The 12,415-nt window shown below is 47.3% G+C and overlaps 1 protein-coding gene across 1 annotated transcript in view; it reads right to left on the bottom strand.

Annotated features, from left to right (window-relative positions):
• The window catches only part of Pced1b (PC-esterase domain containing 1B), a 141,690-nt gene that overhangs the window by 12,268 nt on the left and 117,007 nt on the right, over window positions 1-12,415 (bottom strand). Inside the window, 1 exon segment of the mRNA XM_036208083.1 lies at window positions 10,384-10,516. The gene's annotated coding sequence lies outside the window, so the exon portion shown is untranslated.

The following is a 12,415-nucleotide window of genomic DNA, read 5'->3' as shown; positions in this document are numbered from 1 at the left end:
AAGGGCCGAGGTTTAAGACTGTGTCATCAATGTAGATGAAACATGAAGTGGAAATCTGGCTCTGAATTTGTTTGCATTTTTGCCTTTCTCGGTATTTGAATGTAATTATATCTTGACCCTTCCTGTTTTTTAACGGTTCAGTTCCTCGGCTTTTATTATTCAGGTGTGGTGGATACAACGTGGAAAGTATTAGAAGTAGGTGGGAGGGATTGGAGAAGGAGATGGGGGAGCGGTAAGAGAGATTTCTCCTTTTCCTTTCTCTTGTTCAGTAGCCACGATCGTGTGTGTGTGTGTGTGTGTGTGTGTGTGTGTGTGTGTGTGTGTGTGTAGGGGGGCTGTTTACAACCCAGCCTCCCAGCTTCCGTCCTGACCTGCGTACTGCCCTGTGGTAGGAGGACAGACCCTCCACAGTTATCCACAGTTAGAAGTAGGAATATGGGCCCCAGGCTGCCTGGACTGTGACTGCAGCTCCAGGTAAATGAGGTAAAGGTCAGAGCTAGCACGAGTCCCTGCTACCTCCTCTCCCAGACTCCCACTGGAAACTGTCAACTGTTTAGAAAGACAAGGGCCCGTAATTCAACTGATAAGCAAGCCGCTGGCTGGCCTTGGGTTCTGGTTGGAATGATCTCATTTGGGGGAGGGGTTCTCACCTCCCCTATAAAATACCAAGCTGAAAGAAGGAGGAAATGAATCAGAAAAGACTAGGAGAAACTAAAAAAAACAAAAACAAAACAAAACAAAAAAACGCCTTTTTTCTGAAAATAGTGAACTTTTAGTAGGTGCTTTAAACACTTCGGAGTAAAACATTAGAATGGAGACTACTTTTTGTGGTGTGTGTTTGTGTGTGTGTGTGTGTGTGTGTGTGTGTGTGTGTGTGTGTGTGTGTAACTCAGGCCCCGCCCTCTACCTCTGAGCTACTGCCCTAGTTTCCAACTTCTATTAGGGTAAATGGCATAAAGGAAGGAACAGAGCAGACTCTGCTTTGAGCCAAGTGTAGTGGCACATGCTGACAATCCCAGCACTCAGGAGGGCAGAGGCAGGAGGACTGTTCCAAAAGCCCAGGCCAGCTTGGGCTACAGAGGGAGAACCTGTCTCAAGCCCAAACAACGGAAGATCCCAGGACAGTCCCTCCGGTCCATACCCTCTATGCTTTGCTTTGGGTTTTATTTTCTCACTACTATGTAATAGGTAAGTCGGTCTACAAAGTGTCTTCTTTGTTGTTTCCTGGAAAATATTTTATGTCAACTGCCCCACATGTACCTTAAAATTTAATTACACACATTCTGCATTGTTCTCATCTTGCCTAAATTATTATTTTTTTCATCTTGGCCAAATTGTTTTCTAGGTTTTAATGAACTGTAATGCAATCATCACCGTGTGTCCAGACAGGACTTCCATTTGGAACCCAACTTATAAACTGAGTGTTGTTTTAAGATTCAGAACAGTGTATTATGTAACCAGAGGGCCTCTGCCCTGACCTGGGTTCTGTACATGAGTTTCAAATGTTTCCAAAGACCTGAGTGTCAGCACGTCTGTGCACTGTGAGAAGGAACCAGGGAGGGTTCCAGGTTTTCTGTAATCAGGAGCCCAGAGAACAGGAGGAGGAGATGCAAATGGAAGTCATGTTTACACGCTTTATATTTAAAAGGCGCTTGCCTGAGAGCGACTGATTTTCTTGCTTTCAGCCTCCATGTCAACCATGTCAACCCATGTCAACCCATGTCAACCCATGTCAACCCATGTCAACCATGTCAACCCATGTCAACCATGTCAACCCATGTCAACCCATGTCAACCATGTCAACAGCTGCTCTGGCCCTATGGAATGTTTCAGAGCGTCGTCAACCTACATGCACTTCCTCCCACGCCTCTCCTTTCACGGCTAAAGCGGCTCCTGTCATCCGCACTTGCCAGATGGTGAACTGAAACTGCAAACCTTCAATGTCTTGTCACCTGACGGAGTCCTTCCAACTGCACAGTGGTCACCTTTGCTGCCAGGCGGGGTGCACTGCCGTGTTAATCATATTTCAATTGCGATGTTTAGTTCTCCAAAGGGTACAAGAGGGCTGGGGTGTGGTTCACTTGGTAGAATGCTTGCCTACCTCGCATGAAGCCCTAGCTTCTGTCCCCGCCCCCCACAATAAACTGTCTGGGTATGGTACGACATGCGTGGAGTCCCAGCAATAGGAAGCTGCAGGTAAGAGGATCCGAAATCCAGGGTCATCCTTGACTCTATAAGGAGTCTGAAGCGAGCCCAAGCTACTTAAGACTCTGCAGTGCGTCTCAGTGTTCCCAAATCCCATGACTACTTATTCTATCGGAAACATTCTATGCAGATAGTCCATAGCTGAAGGGATTCCGGATAGCAACAATTATCCTGCTGACAGTCAGGAAACTCCAGGCCACCAATAAAGCCAAAGTCATGTGCAGAGACAATATGTGTTTTCCTGAGGCATCACAAACAGGTACGTCAAAGATGATAAACAACCTTTGCTTATATCCAGCTAAAAGGATCTATGACCTCGAGTTAATGTATGTAAAACCTCACTCTCATTCCTAAATCTTAACAATATCATATACCTTACGATTCTGATTATGAAAGGAAATTCTCTACCCTTGAAACCTTTGAACGTATACTCTCTGAGCAACGTGACAGAAAACCACAGACCATCTACACAGTCACGGTAAAGCCAGTGAAGGTGCCGGACACATGGCTGGGTTGGTAAAGTGCCTGCTGCACAGACAGGAGGACCAGACTTGTTGAGCTCTCAGCACTGGGCCTGGCAGTGCCAGGAGGCAGAGATAGGGGTGGTGGGGGATCTCTGGTCAGCCAGCCAAACAGTCAGCTCAGGGTCAGTGAAAGAAGATCTAGATGGGCAGAGACTGAGGAAAAGAAAATACCCAACACTGATCCTCAGATTCCACACCCCCCCACACACACACACTCAGACACAAACCCACATGAACACATATAGATGAATACAATCAAACAATCAGGGATGGGCTGAGAGGTGGCTCAGTGGTTGAGGGCACTTGATGCTCTTGCAGAGGACTGGGGTTTGATTCCCATCACCCACATGCTGGCTCACAACCATCTGTAACTCCAGTTCCAGAGGACCTGACACACTCTTCTGACCTTCAAGGGCACCAGGCATGCACATGGTACATATACATATATGTAAACAAAACTACTCATATACATAAAACAGTAAAATAAAACTAGCAAAACCATAGAGAGTGACGCCCTTGAGAAGTCTATACTCACACTTGGCTGTATCTTTTTTTGTTTTTATTTTTGGAGCTGAGGATTGAACCCAGGGCCTTGCGCTTGCTAGGCAAGCGCTCTACCACTGAGCTAAATCCCCAACCCCATTGGCTGTATCTTATTCTTCCCCTGAGCATCTCTTTGCATTATCCTCGTGCTAAAGAGCCACATTAAAAATGTCTTTTGCCAGGCAGTGGTGGTACACGACCTTAATCTCAGCACTCAGGAAGCAGAGGCAGGCCAATCTCTGTGAGTTCAAGGCCAGCCTGGTCTACAGAGTGAGTTCCAAGGCAGTCAGGGCTCCACAGAGAAACCCTGTCTCAAAGAAAACAAACAATCTTTTAATAAATTTCAACTCTACTTCAGGCCATCTTGTCTTGAAATTCTTTTCTATGACAAAGTGAAAAAATCCTGGGTTTGCCTAAGTGTAGGTCCTGAAGGGTCAAAGGAAATCTTCAGGGTGTAGCACATGACTGTTCTGGTTCCACTGACCCCTCTCCCTGATAGATGAGGGCCAAACGGAACAGATGTTGAACTGCAAAATTCCTTTGGTAAAACTAATCACTCAGATTGTTCCAAATGTTCAAATAATTGAAATGCTATTGAAAAATCAAGCAACCAAACACACAAAAAACCTAACCTATGACTGGGCTGACAATATTGTTCAGTGGTAGAGCCTTTCAGCCAGGTGACAGCCTGGAGCAAGACACAGAAGCAGCTATCCTGTGGAAACCCAGTCCAGGGACTCACACTGGTCTAGGGGTCTGCGTTCTTCCGTGTGGAGAGCGCTGAAACATATGCTCACAGTGATTTCTGACTTCACATCCACCGGTGGTGTGGATGGAGGGCAAAGCTAGGATGTCGTGGAATATGTGAACTTGAGATCATCTGGCTTTGGGGCCAACAGACTGTTGAACCTGATGGAGTCACATATGGTTCCATGACCTCGGTGGTCACTGAATCCTTCTGAATCTACTATTTCATTTGTAAAATGGTGGTATCAATAACTACTAGGTGAATGCAAGGATTGAATGAGAAAGTGAACCCAGACAGCATGTCCACAGGGGTACAATAAAAGATCTCCATGTTGTTCCCCATGGACCGTCTCTTCATTCTCTCTTTTGAGTCGGTAAGTTACTCCCACGAGCTTGTATGCTTGTGGGAACGGCCCAGTAAATGGAGACAATGGGCAGAGATGTCGGGGAAACTCACTAGAGCCAGGTCCTTGCCTTTGTAAAGGGGCAGAATATCACACTTTGTCAGGGGGTTGGCCTAGGAGAGGAACACATCTGGGCCACCACAAATGAGAGGACTGGAAGGTGGTATTAGAAGCTACAACAGTTAGAGGGGGAACGTTCCTCCTGGGTGGGAAGACTGGCTGTACCTGCCAGGCAACAAGAAGGGACCACTCACTAAGTCTGCTGGCTGAGTTCTTTGGTTTTTCTCTGGTCAGCCTCAGCAAGGTGGGTGCAGGTATAGAGCAGGCCTTGAACCCACTGTATTCATCTGCCTCAGCCTCTTGAGTGTTGGGATTAAAGGAGTGCATTCCCACACCCAGCCATTTGTGAGGTTTTCTAATTTTGTTTGTTTGTTTTGAGACAAAGTCTCACTATGTAGCTCTAGCTTGCCATATTCCATATGTAGGTCAGACTGGCATCAGACTTTTGGAGATCCACCTGCCTCTGCAGGGATTTTAAGGGATTTTTATTATTATTTTATTATTACTGTGTATGCATGTGTGTATGGGTATGGGTTTTTGCACATGAGTGCAGTGCCAGAAGAGGGCATTGCATCCCCTGGAGCTGGAATTACAGGTGGTTGTGAGCTGCATGGCATGGGTGCTGGGAACCCAGCTCAGGTTTTCTGCCAGAGCAGTATGCATTCTTAATTTCTGAGCCACCTTTCCAGCTGAGAGGCTCTGCTTTTCGGGTTCCATTAATATAGACTGATGATATAAATTTACACTTTACTTAAAGTCATGGTTAACTTGAATCCAAGCACCGAAAAACAATAATTAATGAATTACTTTAATTACATAGTGGGGCATATTTTAATGTAAGGGCAAAAATAATGTGCTTTTCTCCCTCCTTTTTGGTGGTGTTGGATATGGAACCTACAGCCTGACACACATTTGCCAATCATTCTGCACCCAGCCCAATAGTGTTTCTTCAGTACCAACACCTCTTTATTCGTTCCAGCCACAGAATAATTGAAGCTTATCTACTTCACCCACCTTCTCTGCTGGGAGGAACAGTCGTTTTTCTTCTCTTGGAGGAATGGAGTGCTGTGAGCGGACCAGAAATCAGCCCATTCAACGTTTACATACAGACGCATTTACTTCCCCTAACAGACGTTTGCATTCAGACCTCTGCTTGGCTACCGTTAAGTGGTGGCCAAAGTGAGCAAATCAAAAACCGCGTTTTTACTTTGCTTGTGTGAATATAGTAACCTACATGGTTTTAGTTATGTCTCTTCGAAGAATTTGCAGTTTGTACTTTTAGGTACATACGAATAATCAAATGTCTGTAACAACCTCAGCACTGAGGAGCAGAGGCAGGAGGATTACTGCCAGGATTTGGCCTGATCTATAGAATGAGTTTCAGGCCAGCCAAACCTACGTGTTTAGACTGTGCCTCACAAAACAAAAGTACATCTGAATAATGAGTAATTTGTGTCCTCTAGTAATATATGAAGAATTGTGAGGGGCTGGGGCTGGGGCTCAGGTGTAGAATGTTTGCCTAGCATGCATGGGGTCCTGGGTTCAATCCTCATACTGCAAAACAAACCTTCCTTTCCATTGAGACCTAACCTGGTAGCACACTAGGTCTGCAATGCCAGAATGGAAGGCTGAGGAAGGAGGATCACCATGAGTTTGAGGCTAGCCTGGGCTACCTAGGGAAAACCAAAATAATAATAAAAGAATTTTGAGAGGACTGGCAAGTAGACGGCTCAGTGGTTAAGCTTGTGCTGGTTCCCAGCACTCTCATCGGGTAGCTCACAACTCTAGCTTGGCTGCCTCGTGTATGTGCACACGCACTCACACACACATACACGCACGTACACACTACTAATAAAATTCTTTGTTTTTTGAGACAGTGTTTCACAGTGTAGCCCTGCCTGTCTTGGAACTCACTCAGTAGATCAGGTTGGCCTTGAACTCACAGAGATCTGCCTGCTTCTGCCTCCTGGGTGCTGGGATTAAAGGCGTGCACCCAGCAAATAAATCTTTCTTGGAAAACAGAAGACTTTTGAAGCCAGGTGTGGTGTTCAACACCTATAATCCTAGTACTTGGAGACTGAGACCAAAAGATCATGAGTTCTAACCCGGTCAGGACTACACAGTAAGCAAGAACCTTGTCTACACATAAATAAATCAAATTTTGAGATCTGAGTAAAAACATCTTGTAAGTTCAGCTTAGTAACAACTAAATTCTGTGCTAAATCAGTGTATGTCAACTTTTCTTTGGTTGTTGCTAAGTAGGGACTTAGGAAGTTGATGAACTGAGAGACCCAAGATCCTACTGCGTGGATATGCCCTGAATCTGTCTACGTGCGGTCTTGGAATCTTGCTTTTATGTAAAGTCTGCATTCTGCTTCAACACGGCTTTCTGGTTCAGAGCATGGGCTTTGCAGGCTGGGGAAGCGAGAAGGGTCTCAAGTCCTTACCTCATGAGTCATGTGACTTTGGATGCTTGACTCCTGTGGACCCATTTCTAGTGTCAAATATTCAATGTGTGGCTTGAGCAGCAGGGTTCTCAATTTACTCTAGGAAAATGGTATGTGCCTGGTTGGGGGTGGGGCTCGTGTGTGTGGGCGTGGAGGGTGGTGCAGCTCAACCTGACTGCAGCCATCTTGGCTCAGTTTGTCTCCTGGGAAGTCCTGGCAGATATTCCAAGCTCTATAACAAACAAAGTTATTAGGGCAGTCAGTCAGGCATGGCGTGCCAGCCGCTGATGCTCAGATTGTTTTTTAACTGATACTTTGAGAAAGGGTAGTACATTCCTGTTGACCATGCCCACCTTTGTCTGGCTCAGTAAGGAGATAGCTTCCTCCTGTTTTGGAGGGCAGGGTCCCCTTGCCTTGGTGCTACCCAAAACATCCTCTGCCCTTAAGTCTCTAATACAATGCCATTTGCGCAATCTGGACCTAGCAGTCCCTTTCCTTGGTGTCTCAGGTCCCTTTCCTTCTGCCTCCGGTGTCTGGCTCTAGGACACCAAGAGTGTAGTATCCAAACAATGTATGGATATCTATGCCTTAATCGTATAGAAAATAGTACTTGAAATAATTAGCCACAGGTACAATGTAAATGCTGGCAGGCACCCTGTGTGGTGAACACAGCTCTGCGCTGTTCTGAGAGCATCCTGTAGGAACAGACTTGGCTGCAGGTAGACAAGGATGACACAGGCTGTCTTGAAGCTTGGGACACTGAACAGCCTTTCCTGTCTGTCTGTCAGACTCAGCAGTGAGCTTGGACCATGCCATGGGCTTCCTGGGGCTGGTTGCACGGTCCCACAGTCACAGATCTTTTTTTTTTTTTTTTTTAAACTTCTAAGTCTTTTCACAAAGGATAATTAAACACTGCATGAGAACAGAGACCTTATATTATATTAGAAATGTGTCTCACCAGGGCGGTGGTGGTGCACGCCTGTAATCCCAGCACTCAGGAGGCAGAGGCAGGTGGATCTCTGTGAGTTCGAGGCCAGCTTGGGCTACCAAGTGAGTTCCAGGAAAGGCACAAAGCTACACAGAGAAAACCCCGTCTCGAAAAACCAAAAAAAAAAAAAAAGAAAGAAAGAAAAGAATGTGTCCCTCGCCTGTCAATAGTTAGGAGGCTCCAAGCCACTCAGTGTGTTCTGATTCCAGTTTCTGTGTTCACTTCACCCCTTCTTCAACTTGACCATTTCCAGATACACAGTGGAGAGCGGTCCATTTGTACGTGGGGCCTACTGTTCTTCTTCCACTGTACAAATCTGAATCTGTTCCCTCTTTCCCGACCCTCACTGCACAGCCGCACGTCACTCTCCTTACACCCTGTGCTAATAGCTCTCATACACTACCTGTGACGACACGCTTTCTGTTCCCAAGTAACTTAGCTGTTCCTTGGTTACATGACCTCTCTCACTCAGTCCACACTAGCACCAACTTTGAAGCTTTATCTTAGTCAGGGGCAGGGGCAGGGGCAGGGGCAGGGCTGGGGGTGAGGGTGGGGTGCATGCCTTTGATCCCAGCATCCAGGAGATAGAAGCAGGCAGGAGATCAAGGCCAGCCTGACCCTAGGTAATCTACATAGTGAGTCCCAGGTAATCTAGAGCTACATATTGAGACACTGTGTCTAAAACTCAAAAACAGCTGGATGGTGGTGGCGCATGCCTTTAATCCTAGCACTCAGGAGGCAGAGGCAGGCGGATCTCCGTGAGTTCAAGGCCAGCCTGGAGTACAGAGTGCGTTCCAGGAAAGGCACAAAGGTACACAGAGAAACCCTGTCTCAAAAAACCAAAAAAAAAAAAAAAAAATTAGTGCTCTTAAGTTGCATTCTTAATAAACTCTAACAGTGGCAACCTTGTTTCTTCCCAAAACCAAAATGCTAAGTCTTAATTTACTAATCCTACACAGTGGGATCACTGATACAGTCATTGTCAGAATCAGTGGACTCTGGAAACGCTACCTGTCTATAGGAAAGGCTCCAGCATTTTCAAATGCTAGTCACTGCTAAATTCTGGGACAAGGAGCTGATTTATTCAGGAAGGAGACAGCTTGGTGTTCGTTGGTGCATGCCATTCTTCCTTCCCTCTACCAGGCAAATGTCCCTCCGGGGCCTCTCTCCGGGCACAGTGCTTGGTACCAGTGTTTTAAAACACATGACAAGAACAGCAAAGGACAAAGAAATGGTTCTTGTAAACTCCGTGATTCTACAAGGATCCGATTTAAAATACATTCTGAATGAATGATCTTATTTTCCAGTTCTGAGGTCACAACCCCTGGACTGTCTCTGATCAGAAATCCTGTCACCCAGAACAAGCAGAGGAGATCTGTGACAAGCTCCGTGGCCCGTCCACTCTGCAGGCCACAGCCTCTCCCTCAGTTCACACCTGGCATCCCTTTCCACCTGACTTTCCCTCCTTCTCAGTCCTTAAGCTCCAACCTGTGTTCTGAGATGCAGAGCTTAGCATTTCACTGCCCTTCCCAGGCCGAGTGTGTATCTGAAGACATCAGCCTTCCTGCCTTCATTGGGTTTATTAGCAACCAGGGAGCCGGCCCACCGAGGAGCCCACAGGTCTCAGCCCACATGACCTTCCCACTGTTTTAGACCACAATAGTGCTTCCAAATATTCTAGGCCCAATTCTGGTTTACAGCATCAACAACTGCAGCTGCTATTTCCTGAGAGCTTCTTTTACACACAGACATCTTCCATCCAGTTACCTTTATAGTGCCACCTACAGACTAGGAAGAGTGTCCGTGGAGGAAAAGAAGTCTCACAGGGTCGCTGTTTGCCTCAAAGTGCAAGGCCAGGTGAATCCACCTCCCGCCTGGCTTACCCGGAAACCGAACCCACACTTATGCCCACAGGGTGACTTCTACAAACACTGGAACACTGCAGCAAAGACCAGAGGCTGTTTTGACTTTTGATTTGGAGGGGAAGAGAGGCTGCCGCCAGTGACTGCTGGCTTCCGGTATGTCACCACCAGCACGTCTAGGGACAGTGGGTTTAGAAATCCGTGAGGAATGGTGGACTCACAGAATCAGGATCTTGGGGAAACTTACACTACATTTATTTAAGGCTTTCTTATGGTTACATTCCAGGAGGAACCTTATCAAACCCTGGGGGCTTAGAGAGCCTTGTAAGCCAGCCAAGTCTGAAGGAGAAACTGTCATCTGCAGAGTTTGATTGACCACAGACTGATGTTTTAGGGAGGAAGTAGGCAGAGAAAACCCTGCAACCTTGGCCCGCTACGATGTTTGTTAACGAAAACGAGAGCAGGCGCTGACTATCGTTCTGAATGGGAAGAGGCGCCGCAGGTTTTGTGAGTTTGCTAAGCGGATATCACAGGCCTGAGCCCTGCTTTGTGGGTGGGGGCTGTGCCTGGTGTGTGCGTGTTAGAGGAGAGAGGCATACTTACATGTCTGCACAAGGAAGATCCTATGCTCCAGTCCCTCCATCGCTGGGCGCAGAGACGGGCAGAGGAAGGAAGGCCGGAGGAGAGAAGGTGGTGAGGCGCTCCACTTGGCTCTCATTGCCTGGTCATCCTGGCCCTGTTGAGACAGTCAGCATTTCCTTCAGTACTGGTAGGTGGCGCAGCCGCTGGGGCTGCTCCAGGGCACTGGTTGGGGCTTCCTCTTTGCTGGAGTTCATAAGGTGCAAACTTGGCTCTTCTCTGGGCCACAGGATGAACCCAGATGCCAGCTCCCCAGTTCGTCTCAGCCAAGCCAAGAGGCTAGCCATGCCAATACAGATCAGAACCTGTCTGTCCTACACATCTGGGCCAGGGACCTAAACTAACCCAGCCCAGCCTGTCACCTTCAGGCAAGGCCTCTTTCTTTTCTAGGGGCCCTGACCATGGGATTCAGCAGGCCCCTGCTGACCATCAGGGCTTTCCCACACTCCTGCCCTAAAGAGAGGCCAGAGCTGCCCAACTGTCTGTTGACAGCAGTCCTATAGCCTGGCAGAGACCTCTGGCACTGATGCCAGTGAAGTTGGCCCCAGGCCCCCAGGATGAGTCATGATGAAGCAAGCTACTTCTGGGGTGATCAGACTCTGGGTAAGTGTCCCTTTCTGTATTTGGGGACACTAGAGTTTGGAGGCACAGAGTGGGGGGGAAGAGGGGTGGCACCCTGTCAACATCAAGTCTGTTTCCGCCACTCCTCCAGTGCAGAAGGCCAGTGCTTTAAATGCCTACCTTTTCTCCTTTTGTTTTGTTTGATTTTTGAGACAGGGTCTCATTATGTAGCCCTGGTTGGTCTGGAACTTCCTATGTAGACCAAACTGGCCTCAAACTCCAAGATCCACATGCTTCTGCCTCCTGAGAATTAAAGGCTTGTGCTACTGTGCCTAATCTCTTTCCTCTTGTGTTTTTTGTTTTGTTTTGTTTTTGTTTTTGTTTGTTTGTTTGTTTGTTTTTTCTGAAACAGGGTTTCTCTGTAGCTTTGGAACGTGTCCTGGACTAGCTTTGTAGACCAGGCTGGTCTCGAACTCACAGAGATCCACCTGCCTCTGCCTCCCGAGTGCTGGGATTACAGGTGTGTGCCGCCGCCGCCTGGCCTCTTTCTTCTTGTTAAAAAGGGGTGGCAGGAGCTGGTGAGATGGCTCAGTGGTTGGGAACATATTTTGCTCCTGCCAAGGACCCAGGTTGGAGTCTCAGCTCTCACATGACAGCTCTCAACCATCTATAATTCCAGCTCCAAAGGATCTAACATCCTCTCCTCACCCCCACTGGGACCAGGCACACACGCAGTACCAGGGCATACAGTTGAACAAAACACTCATATCTATAAATTTAAAACAAATTAAAAGATCGATTTGCTTACTGTGTGTGTGTGTGTGTGTGTGTGTGTGTGTGTGTGTGTGTGTGTGTGTACCACAGTGCATTCATGGTGGTCAGAGGAAACTTGTTGGAGTTAGTTTTCTCAGGTAATTTCTGAGGATCAAACTCAGGTCAGATCAGATTTGGTAGCAAGTGTCCTCACCACTGAGCCATCTCAATGACTTCCATAGCTTACAAATGGTTATTCTACTGGGCCATGCTTGGTTCGCATCTGTTTCCAAGCACTGTGGAGATGAAGAAAGAGGACCATGGGTTCAAGGCTAGCCTGGGGTACATATGATGAGCTGCTGCCTTAAAACATCACCAAACCAAAGCCTGCTATTTTCTTCCCCTCAGTCTCATATGGCCCCAGTGCAAAATTCCCTCCACAGCCAAGCCTTGAACTCCAGACCCTCCTTCCTCTGCTCTCTTTAGAGACAAGGACTCAAGTAGCTGGTGTTGGCCAAGAACTCTGGATGCTCCTGCTGCTGTGCATTGGGATTATAGTCATGCACCAGCTCACCCAGCCCAAACCTCTGATCAATTCTGGTAAAGGAGGCTGGAGAGAGTGGATGGGAACTTTCCCCTCATCCAGACAAGACAGAGAAACTGCAGCCGAGGTGAGCAAAGC

Source organism: Onychomys torridus, chromosome 16 (genome assembly GCF_903995425.1).
Source record: "Onychomys torridus chromosome 16, mOncTor1.1, whole genome shotgun sequence".
NCBI lineage: Eukaryota > Metazoa > Chordata > Mammalia > Rodentia > Cricetidae > Onychomys > Onychomys torridus.
This window is presented reverse-complemented; position numbering and strand designations above follow the sequence as displayed.